This window comes from Pongo abelii, chromosome 13 (assembly GCF_028885655.2).
Source record: "Pongo abelii isolate AG06213 chromosome 13, NHGRI_mPonAbe1-v2.0_pri, whole genome shotgun sequence".
NCBI lineage: Eukaryota > Metazoa > Chordata > Mammalia > Primates > Hominidae > Pongo > Pongo abelii.
In genome coordinates this window covers 84,047,370-84,064,104 of record NC_071998.2, presented here as the reverse complement: position 1 = coordinate 84,064,104, position 16,735 = coordinate 84,047,370, and the positions used below count along the sequence as shown (strand labels likewise).

The window sequence follows — 16,735 nt, the reverse complement described above, 5'->3', positions numbered from 1 at the left end:
CTTGTTTTTGTCCTCCTCTGTGAAGCTTTCCAAGAACTCTATGCTCTTCAATCTTTTCCGTACTCAGACCCCACGGTCCTGACCCATCATGGCACAACTGTGAGGCCCCACTATTACTGCCTCACCTGCCTGCATTTGCGATCCAGGACACTGAGTCAAAAGGAACCTCTATGCTGGGCGCGGTGGCTAATGCCTGTAATCCCAGCACTTTGGGAGGCTGAGGCAGGTGGATCACCTGGGTCAGGAGTTCAAGACCAGCCTCGCCAGCATGATGAAACCCCGTCTCTACAAAATCAGCCGGGCGTGGTGGCGGGTGCCTGTAGTCCCAGCTACTTGGGTGGCTGAGGCAGGAGACTCACTTGAGCCCAGGAGGTGGAGGTTGCAGTGACCCGAGATCGCACCACTGCACTCCAGCCTGGGCGACAGAGTCAGACTCCATCTCAAAATAATAATAATGATAATAATGTAGGAAGTACACACGGCACTGCACCAGAGGCAAGTCCTCTGAAGAAGGGCATTTTTGTTATCTAACAAATAAACAGATGGACAGGGAAAGACCAGCAGGGCTACAAATGTGCCATGCGCCCCCTGGGGGCAACTGGGAAAGGACAGCAAGGGCACAGAGGAAGCAAACCTCATCCCATCACCCAGAGGACACCACTGGTAACATTTCAATGTTTATTTCCTATGTATCTGCATTTACGTCATTGCTGATTATTCAACTCTGCAGTCTTTTCCAAGAAAGGCTGTAGTGTCAGCTTTGACGGGCTCCACTGTACTTCCTGTAATGCTTGCACATATTCTATCATATGGAGGTACCATAATTTATCTTTTCTCTGGCATACATCTAAGTTGCCTACAACTTTTCCTTATTTCATATAATGCCATGGTGAATTATGCATAAAGCTTTTATCTTATTAAAAAATATCTCCCTGGCTGGGCGCAGTGGCTCACACCTGTAATCCCAACACTTTGGGAGGCCGAGGCAGGAGGATCACGAGGTCAGGAGATAGAGACCATCCTGGCTAACACAGTGAAACCCCATCTCTACTAAAAATACAAAAAATTAGCCAGACGTGGTGGCGGGCGCCTGTAGTCCCAGCTACTCGGGAGGCTGAGGCAGGAGAATGGTGTGAACCTGGGAGGTGGAGCTTGCAGTGAGCCGAGATTGCGCCACTGCACTCCAGCCTGGGTGACGTGCAAGACTCCGTCTCAAAAAAAAAAAAAAAAAAAAAAAAAAAAAAAATATATATATATATATATATATATATATATCCCTATGATAGATTCTCAGAAGCAAAATTATTTGGGTCAAGGAATATAAATATTTTAAAGGCTGTTGATAAATCTTGCAACTTTATTATCTGGAAAAGTCAAGCCTATTATTCCTACCAGCTGTGTATGGAAGTGTTTATCCTGTAGCAATTGTGGAAGTTTGGATATTCTCAGATTTCAAAAAGGGAGTTTTGTTTATTCCATAGGAAGTGAAAAATCATGAATCAGTTTCAATATGCATTTCTGTACTTCTGGGAATTTTTACTTTTCAAATACATAATAGTCACTTTCATTTCTCTTGATTCACTGTGGCAGAGGCAATACTAAAAGTTTATTTAGTTATATTCTGGGGCATACAACTAAACTATGTTTCTTGGCCCCATGCTCCTGGGTGTGATAACATGGCTTTCTCACCTCCTGAATGTGAGAAGAAGTGACCTGCTTCTAGGTGAAAATACTCTGCATCCCTGGGACTTGAGTGCCAAGCAGGAGAGCCCTCCTACCCATATCAGGTGTAAGTGAGTAAGAAATAAACCTTATTGTATTAGCTATCAAGATGTGGTTTATTTGATACTGTAGCAGAGCCTGGCTTCTTTTGACCAAAATAGTCACCATTTAAGTTATCATTCCTGCTGTGTAATAAATTAACCTAAAACTTAGTGGTTTAAAAAACAAGAATAATTTACTATCACTAGCAATTTCTATGGGCCAAGAATTCAAGAGAGACTCAACAGGATGGTTCTCTGGGTCTCTCATGAGGCTGCAGTCAGGTGTTGGCCAGAGCCGTGGTCTCATCTGAAGGCTTGGCTGGGACAGCAGATCCACTTTCAAGGTGACTAACTCACACATGGCAAGTTGGTATCGGCTGCTGACTGGGGGCCGAGTTCCTCCCCAAGGGATTGTTTCTCCTCAGGGCTGCTTTGTCCTTATGACATGGCGGCTGGCTTCCCCTAAAATGAGCAGTCCAGAAGGGAAAGTCTGAAGCCACAATGTGCTTTATGACCCAGCCTTAGACGTCACACACCATCTACCTCTGCTGGAATTTATTGGCTACATGCAGTCTCCCTGATTTACTGGGAAGGGAGACTACACTGGTTATGAATACGGAAGCAAGGATCATTGGGGGCCATCTTGAGGCTGGCAATTAATTCTTAAATCACTCAAGTATGTGTGCAGAGATTTATATACCAGGAGAGGATGGCCATTATAGTGTTGTTTTCAGAAGAAAAAAAGAAGGATGCCAGGCACAGTGGCTCACACCTGTAATCCCGGCACTTTGGGAGGCCGAGGCAGGTGGATCACCTGAAGTCAGCAGTTCAAGGCCAGCATGGTGAAACCTATCTCTACTAAAAATACACAAATTAGCTGGGCGTGGTGGTGGGCACCTGTAATCCCAGCTACTCGGAGGCTGAGGCAGGAGAATCGCTTGAATCCAGGAGGTAGAGGCTGCAGTGAGCCGCGATCATGCCATTGCACTCCGACCTGGGTGACAAGAGGGAAAATCCATCTTAGTAAATAAATAAATAAATAAATAAATAAAGGAAAAGGTAAATGTCCATCAGGTTGAATAAATCATGATATGACCACAAAATAGAACTGCAAGCAGTCACATGTTGCAGAAGAATTTTTATGACATAAAAAGATGTAGTCATACATATAACTGAGTGGCAAAACAATATGTAGAGTGATTCTGATTGGTAAAGAGTGTCTTTATTTAAAAAAGCATAGGAAAAGTGTGAAAGGGTACATACCTGGGATATTTTGGTCATCAATCAGCAAGTGTCCACACCCCTTACATCCCACTGTGGGTGAGGGACCCTTTCCTACAACATGGGACTTGCTTTAGTCAATGGAAAGTGGAGAGCAGTATCCATGGTCAGTTCTGAGACTATGCCATCAGTTGACTTGCACACTCCGCTTGCCTCTCTGGCAGCTTCTGACTTTCCATATGTGAGGAACATTTCCTGAGAACTAGGTGGGCCCAGGAGAATGAGAGACACACAGAGCAAGGCCACAGCTTGGGACCAAGTCCACCAAGATCAGCCAAATGCCAACCAACCCACAGGTGCAAGAGCAAGACATAAATACTCACCCTTGGCTGCCTCTGAGGTTCACGGTTGCTGTTACTGATGATACAATATCAAAACATGGACAGTTTTTATTTCTGGGCAATAGAATTATTTTTTTTCTTACCTTTGTTTTCTAAACTTTTTACAATGAACTTACTTTTTAAAATAAGAAAAATATTATTTGGCTGGGCACGGTGGCTCATGTCTGTAATCCCAGCACTTTGGGAGACCGAGGCAGGTGGATCACTTGAGGTCAGATGTTCAAGACCAGCCTGGCGAACATGATGAAACCCCATCTCTATTAAAAATACAAAAAGTTAGCTGGGCTTGGTGGCGGGTGCCTGTAATCTCAGCTATTCAGGAGGCTGAGGCGGGAGAATTACTTGAACCCGGGAGGCAGAGGTTGCATTGAGCTGAGATTGTGCCACTGCACTCCAGCCTGGGCAACAAGAGTGAAACTAACTCTCAAAAAAAAATTATTTAAGCCTACATGTATGTAAAGCAAACTTTTGGGAAGTTTAAAAAGAACCTTGCCCACAAACTCACCCTATGTCTCTGTTCTGCTCCTCACCCAGATGTGTGGTAATCTAGTGATAATCCCAGTATGCATACTTGGATAGTCTACCTTTTCTCTAAAGATACATTGTAAACACTCTTCTATGTTGGTACACATCCTCCATGACTAACATTTACAGTGTGTAGTGTGTATTAGTCAGTTTTCATGCTGCTATAAAGACATACTGGAGACTGGGCAATTTACAAAAGAAAGAGATTTAACTGACTCACAGTTCCATGTGGCTGGGGAGGCCTCACAATCATGATGGAAGGTGAAAAGCACGTCTCACATGGCGGCAGACATGAGAAGAATGACAGCCAAGAGAAAGGGGTTTTCACTTATTAAACCATCAGATCTCATGATCTTTATTCACTACCACGAGAACAGTATTGGGGAAACCGCCCCCATGTTTCAGTTATCTCCCACTGGGTCCCTCCCACAACACAAGGGAATTATGGGAGCTACAATTCAAGATGAGATTTGGGTGGGGGCACAGCCAAACCATATCACAGTGACTGACAGAACATTCCACCAAGTGAATTTCAGAACATAGCATGCTTGTGTTTTTCCCACTGTTGGAAATTTCAGTTGTTTCTGATTTGTCATGCTTAACAATCAGGGGGCAATGGATATCTTCAAGCATGTGCTTCTCCACCTTTCTTTGGGTTTCCCAAACATAAGTCACACACTTGAGACTACATGAGAGGAAATGAATATTTGAATCACTCTCGGCATATATTTTAAAATTTGCTATCCAGAAGAATCAGCCGCTGCCCCTCTCCACCGGCTGTATTTACAGGTGCCGGCCTGAGGCAGACAATGCAGATAACCCATCTGTGTTCGACAGGAAATGAGCTCTGATTTTATTCTGAGGGACACCGTACCTAGCCTACCTTCCTTGTAAATAGTGGTAGCAGTGAAATGTAAGAAGAATTAATTGAGTGGGTCATCTGGAAAGCTCCATAAGAGGGGACAGACAACTGGAAATGAGCCCCGCTGTGCTCCCAACATCTGCTTCCTGCTGTGATGGTTGGCTGTCCAGCAGCCCTCATGGACCATGAGGCTACTTTGAGGATGGAAGTTATACACTTTGCAAAGCAGAAAAGAAAGATCCCCAGTAATACTATGGGGGCCGAGCATGGTGGCTCATGCCTGTAATCCCAGCACTTTGGGTAGCCAAGGAGGGCAAATCACTTCAGGTCAGGAGTTCGAGACCAGCCTCACCCACAGGGTGAAACCCCCTGTCTACTAAAAAGACAAAAATTAGCCAGGCATGGTAGTGGGCACCTGTAATCCCAGCTACTCAGGAGGCTGAAGCAAGAGAATTGCTTGAACCCAGGAGGCAGAGGTTGCAGTGAGCCAAGATTGCCCCACTGCACTCCAGCCTGGGAGACAGAGCGAGACTCTGTCTCAAAAAACAAAAACAGAAAGAAAAGAAACAGGCCACATGGCTGGGCGAGGTGGCTCACGCCTGTAATCCCAGCACTTTGAGAGGTCAAGGCGGGTGGATCATGAGGTCAGGAGATCGAGACCATCCTGGCTAATACGGTGAAACCCTGTTCTCTACTAAAAAATACAAAAAATTAGCTGGGCATGGTGGTGGGCGCCTGTAGTCCCAGCTACTCAGGAGGCTGAGGCAGGAGAATGACATGAACCTGGGAGGTGGAGCTTACAGTGAGCCAAGATCGCACCACTGCACTCCAGACTGGGCGACAGAGCGAGACTCCATCTCAAAAAAAAAAAAAAAAAAAGAAACAGGCCAGGCACGGTGGCTCAGGCCTGTAATCCCAACACTATGGGAGGCCAAGGTGGCTGGATCACCTGAGGTCAGGAGGTCGAGACCACCCTGGCCAACATGATGAGAACCTGTCTCTACTAAAAATACAAAAAAAAAAAAAAAAAAATAGTTGGGTGGGGCAGCAGGCACCTGTAATCCCAACTACCTGGGAGGCTGAGAAAGGAGAATCACTTGAACCCGGGGGGCAGAGGTTGCAGTGAGCCGAGATTGCGCCATTGCACTCCAGCCTGAGTGAAACTCCATCTCCAAAAAAAAAAAAAAATTACGGGGCTACCATGCTGGCCTTAGATTGCCTATCTCCAGGCTTTTTTCATGTGAGACAAAAACACAACCTAATTACTGAAGCCTTTGAATCTTCAATCTCTGTACTGGCAATGGGACTGCTTTTTACCTCTCCGAAACCTTACTGTCATTGGTTTTTTAGCATATTACAATGATAGAAATTATTTATAGGTGTCAAAAGGGGCTTAATTCTTTTGCAATCTGGATATTCTGAGAGTCATTATAGGCAGAAGAAATAACACAGGCAAAGTTGTACAAGCTTGGAAAGACAGGCATTTTCAGGGAAACATCAGTTACTTCCTGGAGTGTCTGCCTGTCTGCTCTCGCCTTACTAAGAGAAAGAAGGGGAAGTCATATTGTGGAGACCCTTGCTGCCAGGTGAGACATGAATTCCATTCTCATCATGGAGAACCATGGAGGCAGGATGTCGCAGTGGAGACAATCTAAGTTTCCATCTCCCTCCCTCTCTCTCTCGTTTCTTCCATCCCTCCCTCTGTCTGTCTCCATCTGTCTCCCTTCTTCCTTCTCCCCCCAAGTCTTCCCCTTTCCCCTCCCTGCCTCTCTCCCTCCAGCTGCAGCAGGAGCGTTCTCAGGGAATGCCCTGTCCGGGACAGAACAACTCACTGGGGAACATGGACGGGTCGCACAGCTTGGAGAAGGAGTTAGAAAGCCGACACCCTCCACAGCAGGCGAGCCCAGCCCTGCTGGCTCTCTGTGAAAGGCTATTTCTGTGTTTCCTGTGTTCAGACCAAGACATGCCATCCCTGCCTGATAAATGCCCCTTTGTGCTGGAAGGGTTCTCATCAACCCATGAGATGCTCTCAGCCAGACCCAACTGCACGTGGCCCTGAGCTCTGCCCGGCAACAGGACTGCTGGGGCCTGAACCCCTGCCAGCCTAGACGCCATCAGAGCCAGAGACAGGAAATGTGGCATTCTGGGGAGCCGCCCCGGAGGCTGTGTGGCTTCTACACAGCACAGGCAACATCTACAGGTGGGACAGGTAGCCATGCCACAGTGAGGCCCCAGGTCACATGCAGAGGCCTGGCTCATGGCCAGACCTGCCTTAAATGTGGAGCTGGGAACTGAGGGGTCTGGCGACTCTGCTCCTTGGGATCCACTTCCTGAGCAGCAGTGGCCACAGGACGAGTCCCTGCGGTCGTTTGGCCCCACCCACCCCGTGTCTGGCCATGAGGACACACCTCACATCCTACCTGATCTCTGTGTGTGTATGTATGTGTGTGTCTGTGTGTGTGTGTGTGTGTGTGTGTAGACAGAGTCTCGCTCTGTTGCCCAGGCTGGAGTGCAGTGGTGCGATCTCAGCTCACTGCAACCTCTGCCTCCTGGGTTCAAGCTGTTCTCCTGCCTCAGTCTCCCGAATACCTGGGATTATAGGCGCCTGCCACCATGCCCAGCTAATTTTTGTATTTTTAGTAGAGATGGGGTTTCACCATGTTGGCCAGCTGGTCTTGAACTCCTGACCTTAGGTGATCCACCCTCCTTGACCTCCCAAAGTGCTGGGATTATAGGCGTGAGCCACCGCGCCCGGCCCCTACCTGCTCTTGACAGGAACCAGGGGGTCCCAGGGGCCGTCCCCTGCACAGTGCCACTTCCCTGGCAGCACCCCCACCCCCAGAACTCCATGTCCACCTTCCTTGGACTAGCATATGTCAACTTCCAAATTTTTCCTATAGGCTTCGGTTAAAAGGAAGGAATGGAACCAGAGATTTGCCGCCAAAGCAAGATTCCAGGGAAATTTGGAAGGAGAAGCAGCTGTGGAAACCAGCGTTTTCAAACCGTGAGGCACAGATGGCCTTCAGATGAGGCCAACAGTGGCCGGGGCAGAGGGCAGAGGACAAAGAGCGAAGGGCATGCCCCATTGCTTGCCGTCTGCAGTCGCATTCTCTGCAAATAAGGTCTTCTGGGACCCCTGCTTTTCAAGGTTATTGTCCCAGATGATGTATCTTTTTTTTTTTTTCTTTGAGACAGGGTCTCACTCTGTCACCCAGGCTGGAGTGCAGTGGCGAAATTTCCACCCACTGCAACCTCCGACCCCTGGTTTAGGCAATTCTCGTGCCTCAGCCTCCCGAGTAGCTGGGATTACAGGCATGCACCACCACGCCAGCTAATTTTTGTATTTTCAGTAGAGATGGGGTGTTGTCATGTTGGCCAGGCTGGTCTCGAACTCCTGACCTCAGGTGATCCGCCTGCCTTGGCCTCCCAAAGTGCTGGGATTACAGGTGTGAGCCACCACGACTGGCCCCTGATGACAAAATGAAGGCGACACTCGCTTACCTGCTGGCCTGAATGTGCTCACCAACCCTCTACTTGACCCAGTGAGGACATCCCCAGCCTGAACACAATGATCCCAACCAGCATGAAAATATGTGGGCTGACTCTCTCGGGCTTGGAACAGAGTCCTCTTTAGGCCTCGTCCCTTCACGGATTTATGCAAGGAAAATAACTAAAAAGGGTGTGTTTACAGTATGTTTGTTTCCAACATGCCACACTGGTGACTCCTGACTTTTCCATAGTGGAGGGACACCTGCCTCATGCTGAGGGACAGTGGGAGGGTTTGTGGGAGGCACTGGGCCCCGGACTTACAGGGGGCAGCTGCTCAGAAGCAGGCCCTCCCCTACCTGTGCCCCTGCGTCAATCCTCAGCTTGGCCCACATCCCCGCCTCAGGACTTTCAGGGACAGCTGTGCCCAGTGGCTTGGAGTAGGGTTCCTGGGCCAGCAGCATCAGTCCCTCTGGACTGGTCCCAGTGAGCTGTGCTCTCACAGGGTTCTGATGAATGTCCAAGTTTGAAAACCACAGGCCCAACCAGAAACAGGACCAGACAACTCCCTCTAGGCCGGGAGTGATGGTGTTCTACTGGTGTGAGCCTGTGATCAGAAGTCTCAGGCTGACCCCTGTCCCCTCCCTGCCACAGCACAGGGAGGGGGTGGGGACAGGAGGCTTCCACAGCCTGAGCCTGAAGCCCCCGCCCCACCGTGGGCTCTTGTGACATTCACAGAGGTCTCCCCCAAGGAAGCTAGGGGTAGCCTTGGGCCTGAGGTGGGCTGAGATTCCCTAGGCAGGACAGGAAAGGGCTTTGCCTTGGCTGCGAGGTAGTTCCTGGCACCCAGCCACAGTAGGCAGAAGGTGCAGTGTGGACTCAGGCAATCTGCGTTTGAATCTCAGCTCTCAGAGCCCCAGTTTCCCCGTCTGTAGAAAGGACATAACAACACCATAATGAGATCATGCACACCACACCTGGGCTACAGTGTGCTCAGCAGTGACTGCTGTTGAAACCCAACCAATAGTCCCATAGACAGGCTTTCTTTTCTTTTCTATACATATATATTTTTTTTCTTGAGATGGAGTCTCCCTCTGTCGTCCAGGCTGGAGTGCAATGGTGAGTTCTTGGCCCACTGCAACCTCTGCCTCCCAGGTTCAAACAATTTTACTGCCTCAACCTCCCAAGTAGCTGGGACTACAGGCGCCCGCCACCACACCCAGCTAATTTTTTTTTTTTTTTTTTTTTGAGATGGAGTTTTACTCTTGCTGCCCAGGCTGGAGTGCAATGGCACAATCTCAGCTCACTGCATCCTCAACCTCCAGATTCAAGCGATTCTCCTACCTCAGCCTCCTGAGTAGCTGGGATTACAGGCATGCACCAACACGCCCGGCTAATTTTGTATTTTTAGTAGAAACCGGTTTCTCCATGTTGGTCAGGCTGGTCTCAAATTCCTGACCTCAGGTAATCCGCCCGCCTCGGCCTCCTAAAGTGCTGAGATTACAGGCATGAGCCACCACGCCCGGACCTATTTTAATTTTTTTAGTAGAGACGGGGTTTCACCATGTTCTCCAGGCTGGTCTCGAACTCCTGACCTCAAGTGATCCACCTGCCTCGGCCTCCCAAAGTGCTGGGATTACAGGTGTGAGCCACTGCCCCCACCTTCTTTTTATTTTTTTGAATAAATCACCGCACCCAGACAATGAGATGGCTGACCCCTGATTCACCATGACCCTTTCTTGCCCCTCTCTAGTTCCTGTTTTCTTACACATTGTTACTTTTTTTTTCCCTGCTTTATAAACCCCTAGTTCTAGTCAGTCAGGGAGATGGACTTGAGACTGAGCTCCTGTCTCCTCAGCTGCAGCACCTGATTAAAACTTCTTCCTTGGCAATGCTTGTCTCAGTGACTAGCTTTGTGTGCGGTGAGAAGCAGGACCTAGACAGAACCCTGGTGTTTTGGTAACACTTCCATACTCAGCCTCTCAGTGGTGGTGGTGTCACCACTTTTTCAAAACTTTTTTTTTTTTTTTGAGATGGAGTCTCACTGTGTTGCCCAGGCTAGCGTGTAGTGGTGCGATCTTGCCTCACTGCAACCTTTGTCTTCCGGGTTCAGGCGATTATCCTGCCTCAGCCTCCAAGTAGCTGGAATTACAGGCACCAGCCACTATACCTAGCTAGTTTTTGTATTTTTAGTAGAGACAGGGTTTCGCCATGTTGGCCAGGCTGGTCTCCAACTCCTGACATCAAGTGATTCGCCTACCTCGGCCTCCCAAAGTGCTGGGATTACAGGCATGAGCCACCGTGCCCGGCCCTCAAATTTTTTAGGAAAACAGCCATAACTCATAGCTCTGGACAGCCCAACAGCCTGAGACGGGTGGGAAAATGTCTTGGAGGCTGTCAGGTGCTAACAGAGGGAAGCAGCTCCCATTCAGCCCTCTGAACCTCCTGGGTTCCGTCGAGGGGGCTGAGGGTGGGAAGGGAAACCTGTGGGCCCCAGAGGACCTAGAGAGGAGGCATGTGTGTGCAGAGAGGATGCCTTCAGGGGCATCTGGGGGTTTCTTGGAGGAGGTGCCCCAGACTTGGAGAAGGAGGACTTTGGTCCTGGGCAGAGGAGGCAGGAGAGATGGGGCCTGCTGGCTGGGTGCACAAGCCCCACCACCATCTGATGCGAGCTCACACTGGCCCGTTAATGGCTGTGCACTGAGCCCTGGGCCAGGTACTGAGCTTTGAGACCCAGTTGACTAAGGAGATGTTACCTAATTGTAGCCCCAGGGTTGGGCCTTCAGCCCAGCTGGCTCCCTGGACGGGCGAAGGCCAGCAGATGAGGCTGCGCTCGGAGCTCAGCCTGGGCTCTTGGGAGAGGAAGGGGGAGGTACCCAGGCTGAATCTGACTCGCAGGTGGATGTCTGTTCGCCAAACCACAGACCACCTGCCCCGCCAGAGGCCCATCGTTGCTCCCACCCTCTCTGGCCCCGTGGCTTTGTGGCCTGAGTCAGTGGTTGATGTCAGGACCAAGAATAAGAAGCCCGGGCGGCCCCTGTCATTAGTGGTTTGCTGGGCATGGGCTGGGCCGAGCAGGCTGGACAGAGGGACGCCTGGGAACTGCGTCTGGAGGCTGGCAAAGAGAACGTGGCCAGGCCATGCCCCGGGCAACCATCTGGGTGGTGGGCAGACAGTCGGCAGCGCCTGAGGGCTTTGAAGTAGATTTCCCTCCCTCTGGGTCCACTGCCACTGAGATGCTGGCCTTTTGGGGAGAAGGGCAGACAACACTCACACAAACACTGGCACTGACCCAGATGCCGACACGTGGTCTGCACTCAGGTGACGATGGGAAGGAGCCAGTCATGTGGCTATCTGGCGCAGGATATTCAGGTGGAGGAAATGGGGAGGACAAAGACCCTGAGGTAGAGAAAAGTCGACAGAACAAAAGAAGGGAATGGACAGCATGAAGTGGGTGAGGGGAGGGCAAGGAGTGGGGCGACGTGGGGGCTCAGGTATGCAGGGGCCAGGAGTGAGGATGGTCACGGGGAGCCTTCAGGGAGATTTAAGCTCTTCATTGACATAATCTAACTCACTTTTCCAAAGTAGAATTGACATCAGCTCTATTAGAAAAAAACTAAATTGGCCGGGCGTGGTGGCTCACGCCTGTAATCCTAACACTTTGGGAGGCCGAGGCGGGCAGATCACGAGGTCAGGAGACCGAGACCATCCTGGCTAACACGGTGAAACCCTGTCTCTACTAAAAATACAAAAAATTAGCTGGGCGAGGTGGTGGGTGCCTGTAGTCCCAGCTACTCGGGAGGCTGAGGCAGGAGAATGGCTTGACCCCGGGAGGCGGAGCTTGCAGTGAGCCGAGATCACGCCACTGCACTCCAGCCTGGGCGACAGAGTAAGACTCTGTCTCAAAAAAAAAAAAAAAAAAGTAGAAAACTAAATTATAGCAGCCTCTGAACAGGATAGTTGTTTGTTTGTTTTTCCTTACTCACACCTAAGAAGTCTGGAAGTGGGCAGCCCAGGGAGGCCTGTACTGCAAGCATTGTGGATGCAGGTTGCTTCTGTCTTCAGCTCCACTATTTGAGGCTCCCATGGCCAAGGTCTCCTCACGGTCCAACATGGCTGTTGGAGCTCCAGCCATTACATCCACTTTCCAGCCAGCAGGCTAGAGGAAGTAATAAAGAATGGCACACGCTTTCTGTTTAGGGTTCCTTCCCTGATGTTGCACACAACACTTTCATTGCCAGAATGTTGCCATAAGGGTACCTGTAGCTGCAGGGGAGAGAGAAATGCAGCTCTGATTCTGGGAAGCCACTGGTACAGCTCAAAGTCAGCAGCCTGTGACTGAGGGGGAAGAAGAGAACAGATAGTGGGGGATGACTACACTCCCTGCCACTTTGCTGTGGTAGCTGGGGACAAGAGCTTTGCTGGGCACAGATGTCCATAAATGCAAAATGGCATTAGCCCCAGCCTGGCCCCTGGGAGCCCCAGTGGGAGAGACGGATGCACAAACAGGCAGGAACAGAGCAGTGTGTCAGGGTGCAGCAGAGGAAGCAGGGCCAGCCTCCTGCTCCTGCCTGTTCTCTGCCCACAGTGCGGCTGGACCCCTCCACATCTGCTGGCCTGGCTTTGCTTGCTCTGTAGACGATAGCATCCCACTCCCAAATGCAGATGGCCATTATCCACTTAGCCACTCCCTTGTGGTGGACATCCACTGTTTCTGTTGTTCTGTGGCCTTCTAGGGCCAGCTGTGCCTCGCTGTGCAGCCTGGACACATTGCTCCTCTGTGGTGGACAGCATGAGAGGCTCTCATACCTCCATGGTGCTCATCTCCCATCACCTGGCCCCTTATCATCCTTGACCTGGCTATGCCTCCCCTCCCACTGAGCCCTGCCTGGTGACCTTGGCGAGTCCCTCGGCTCTCTGAGCCTCTGCCATCCCATCTTTAGTGTGGGGATGATGGCGTGGCACCTCCTCACAGGCCTGGGCTTCCTTCCTCTGTCCTTTTGGAAATGGGGTGGCCACGCTACACACCCGCCTCCCTTACCTCCCTGCTCTGTACACTGACTCGGTGGGAGCTGTGGTCCCTGGGGACCGCCTGATAGAAATGCAGGCTCCTGGGCCCACCCTGATGCCAGGTAACAGCTCCTTCAGGTGGGTGGGGAGTGGATGGGCCACGCCTGGTGCTGGCAATACCACAGGCTTCCAGGGAGTTGCCATTGCCCTGGGCCGACTGCCAGCCCTGTCCTCCTCCCGCTCACGTTAGCAAGAGCATGTGCAGGCGGGCAGGTGGGCATGCAGAGCTGGGTCGCCTCAGACATGCTGCGCCACCTTGCCAAACTTGCTTTCTCCCTTGGTGATGTAGAAATGGCATCCCTGCCTGCAAGCCTCTCCGAGGTGGAGGAGGCCAGGGACTGGCTGCTTCTGAAGGCTTTCTGTGGGTGAAAACATGGTCCATCTGACCCACGGACCTTTCAACAGCTTGGTGCTTTCACCGCATGTTCCCCCAGGTCTGAGAGACACAACTGTACTCCCCATAGTACGCGGTGGGGGTCGCTTAGACCGTGCTTAGTCCCAGCTCCTAGGACAGTGGGTGAGTGGGAGGTCAAGGCCTCCGGTGTGCCTGTTCTCTGCCCCACTGGGGTCTCATTCTTGGTCAGCGGGATGGAGCCACCTGCTTGAGGTGGCACTGTGAGGAGCGGACTGGGGTGACGCCTCCGTGGTCCTCACATGCCATCTTGCCATATACCCACTTTACATATGAGGAAGCGCATCCCAAGCCAGAAGGGGCAGATCTGAACTCAACACAATGCCAGCCCCAGAAGAATCCACTAGAGTCTTTGATGGGGGAGAGGGATGCACCAAGCCTCCCCGGGCACCAGAGAGGCATCCTGTGGTCTCCTCCACAGAGGCCTGGGGCCCTCATACATATACAGTGTTTGTGTGTGCACGCCCACCCACACATAGGGCTGCTCTGCTGGGGCACCTGCCATCCCGTTCCTCCCAGCCACACCCTCCTCTGTGTCTCTCCTGGGGACATGTCCCTCAGCTCAGGGTCAGCTTCTAGAAACTGGTCTTGGACAGCTCATGCACTCATGGTCTCCAGGAGAACTTGAAAGTAGGTGGTTGGGCTCGGTGCAGTGGCTCACGCCTGTAATCCTAGCACTTTGGGAGGCTGAGGCAGGCAGATCACAAGGTCAGGAGATTGAGACCATCCTGGCTAACATGGTGAAACTCCGTCTCTACTAAAAATACAAAAAATTAGCCAGGCGTGGTGGTGGGCACCTGTAGTCCCAGCTACTCGGGAGGCTGAGGCAGGAGAATCGCTTGAACCTGGGAGGCGGAGCTTGCAGTGAGCCAAGATCGCGCCACTGCACTCCAGCCTGAGAGATAGAATGAGACTCCATCTCAAAGAAAAGAAAGAAAAAAGGTAGATGGAGGTGACACAGGGGTACACTGTGCCTTTAAGACTTGTCCTGGGTTGGATCCAGCAGAGAACAGTTGGGTAAACAGCATTGAGCACAGTGGGGAAAACAGACACTACATACTCAAATGAGGATGACGGAGCAGACGAGGGAACTCCAGCGCTGCAGCCTGCCTGAGCCCTGACACTCACACGTCCTCCCAGCAGCCCCAGGAGCTGAGGAAACTGAGGCTGGGGGAGGGTCTCAGACGGCCAGCACAGAGCAGGTTTACAAACCCGGAGGCTGATTTCCCAACTGTCACTGGTGATGCGATCCTCCCGGCTTCCTCTTAGAAGGTGGGAATGGGGCCAGGCACGGTGGCTCATGCCCGTAATCCCAGCACTTTAGGAGGCTGAGGTGGGCAGATCACCTGAGGTCAGGAGGTGATCTGGCCAACATGGTGAAATTCTGTCTCTACTAAAAATACAAAAATTAGCCGGGCGTGGTGGCACACACCTGTAGTCCCAGCTACTCGGGAGGCTGAGGCAGGAGGATGGCTTGAACCTGGTAGGTGGACGTTGCAGTGAACCGACATTGTACCACTGCACTCTAGCCTGGTGACAGAGCAAGACTATATATATATATATATATATATATATATATATATAAGACTGGGCGCGGTGGCTCATGCCTGTAATCCCAGCACTTTGGGAGGCTGAGGCGGGTGGATCACGAGGTCAGGAGATCGAGACCATCCTGGCTAACACGGTGAAACCCCGTCTCTACCAAAAATACAAAAAATTAGCGGGGCGTGGTGGCGGGTGCCTGTAGTCTCAGTTACTCAGGAGGCTGAGGCAGGAGAATGGTGTGAACCCGGGAGGTGGAGCTTGCAGTGAGCTGAGATCACACCACTGCACTCTAGCCTGGGCGACAGAGCAAGACTCCGTCTCAAAAAAAAAAAAAAAAAAAAAAAAAAGGATGGGAAATGGGAATGATGAACCACACTGCAGGAGCTGCCGCACGGCACAAACGAAAGAATACTCTCAGGACGGGGTCTCCACCTGGCAACCCCTCCCACCTCGGGGCCTCTCTACGCGCCCTTGGCCTTCCGAGGTCTCAGGGCTCCACTGCAGCTCCCAGGGCCCTTTCTGGGTGTGACGTATTTTCTCTGTGGTCCCCCACCTCCTGCCCCTCCGGGAATTGAGCCCTCGAGGGCCGGAACTATCCCCCAGAATAGGAATTTGTCCCATACTGTGAGAGAGTTTTTTGTGTGGATGGTGCTGGATTTCCAGCTGCTGGTGAACACTCAGGTGTGCCAACAGTGCCCTGATTATGCGAGGACAACAGCAACCATCCCCGTCGTGGGCCACCGTGCCAGACCCTGTCCTGGAGATCCCCTCCGAGGCAGAGCTGGGGCAGTGACAGCCTGAGCCTCAGTTTCTCTGCTGTGAAGTGGGCCAACGACAGCTCCTCCTTCATGGGATGACCCCATTTGGAGAATCCGGGCAAGCGCAATCCTGCTGCCCTGCCCATGCCCACTCCCTCCTACCTCCTGTCCCGGTGGCAGCCTGGCTGGACAGAGCCTGAGGTCTGAGCTGGCCTTCCTACTACTGCCCTTCTGGAAATAGAGTGGCCACGCTGCTGCAAGCTGACTATGCTGTGGTCAGGATGAACTCCCCTGGCCTCCCAGGGTGGCCGCCACATGCTCTCGACCCCCAGGCCCCCAGGTGGGCAAAGTGCTGAGGAATGAGCAGATGGAGAAACAGAGGCCAAACAACCACTTCAATCATACAACAGGTGGGGGCCCGCCTAGCATCTGGCCAGGGCTCTGGGCACTGTGCTGCCCCCAGCCCACCCCCGCCACAGGTGGCACAGATGGGCCCATGAGTCAGCCCACGTTCATCCCCTCTATGCCTCCCCCCGCCCCTCCAGGAGTCTGTGCCCTCATAACCCCCATTTCCCAGGCAGGAAAACCTAAGGTCAGGGAGTGGGAAGCCCTGTGCTAGCGTGGCCCGCAGTCAGGGGAATCCCGGACTCTCTGACGCTGTTACTAGGAAGCAGGCGCTGTGCTGGAGCGAT

At 51.7% G+C, this 16,735-nt stretch overlaps 1 long non-coding RNA gene across 1 annotated transcript; it reads right to left on the bottom strand.

Moving 5' to 3' along the window:
- Positions 1-1,591: 1,591 nt before the first annotated feature.
- LOC129047924 (uncharacterized) lies at positions 1,592-15,223 on the bottom strand. The gene is made up of 6 exons (XR_008509815.2): positions 12,247-15,223; positions 3,502-3,642; positions 3,368-3,401; positions 3,027-3,246; positions 2,661-2,757; positions 1,592-2,225 (listed from the first exon to the last, which is right to left on the bottom strand). It is a non-coding gene; the product is annotated as an uncharacterized LOC129047924 (long non-coding RNA).
- Between the last annotated feature and the right edge of the window lie 1,512 nt (positions 15,224-16,735).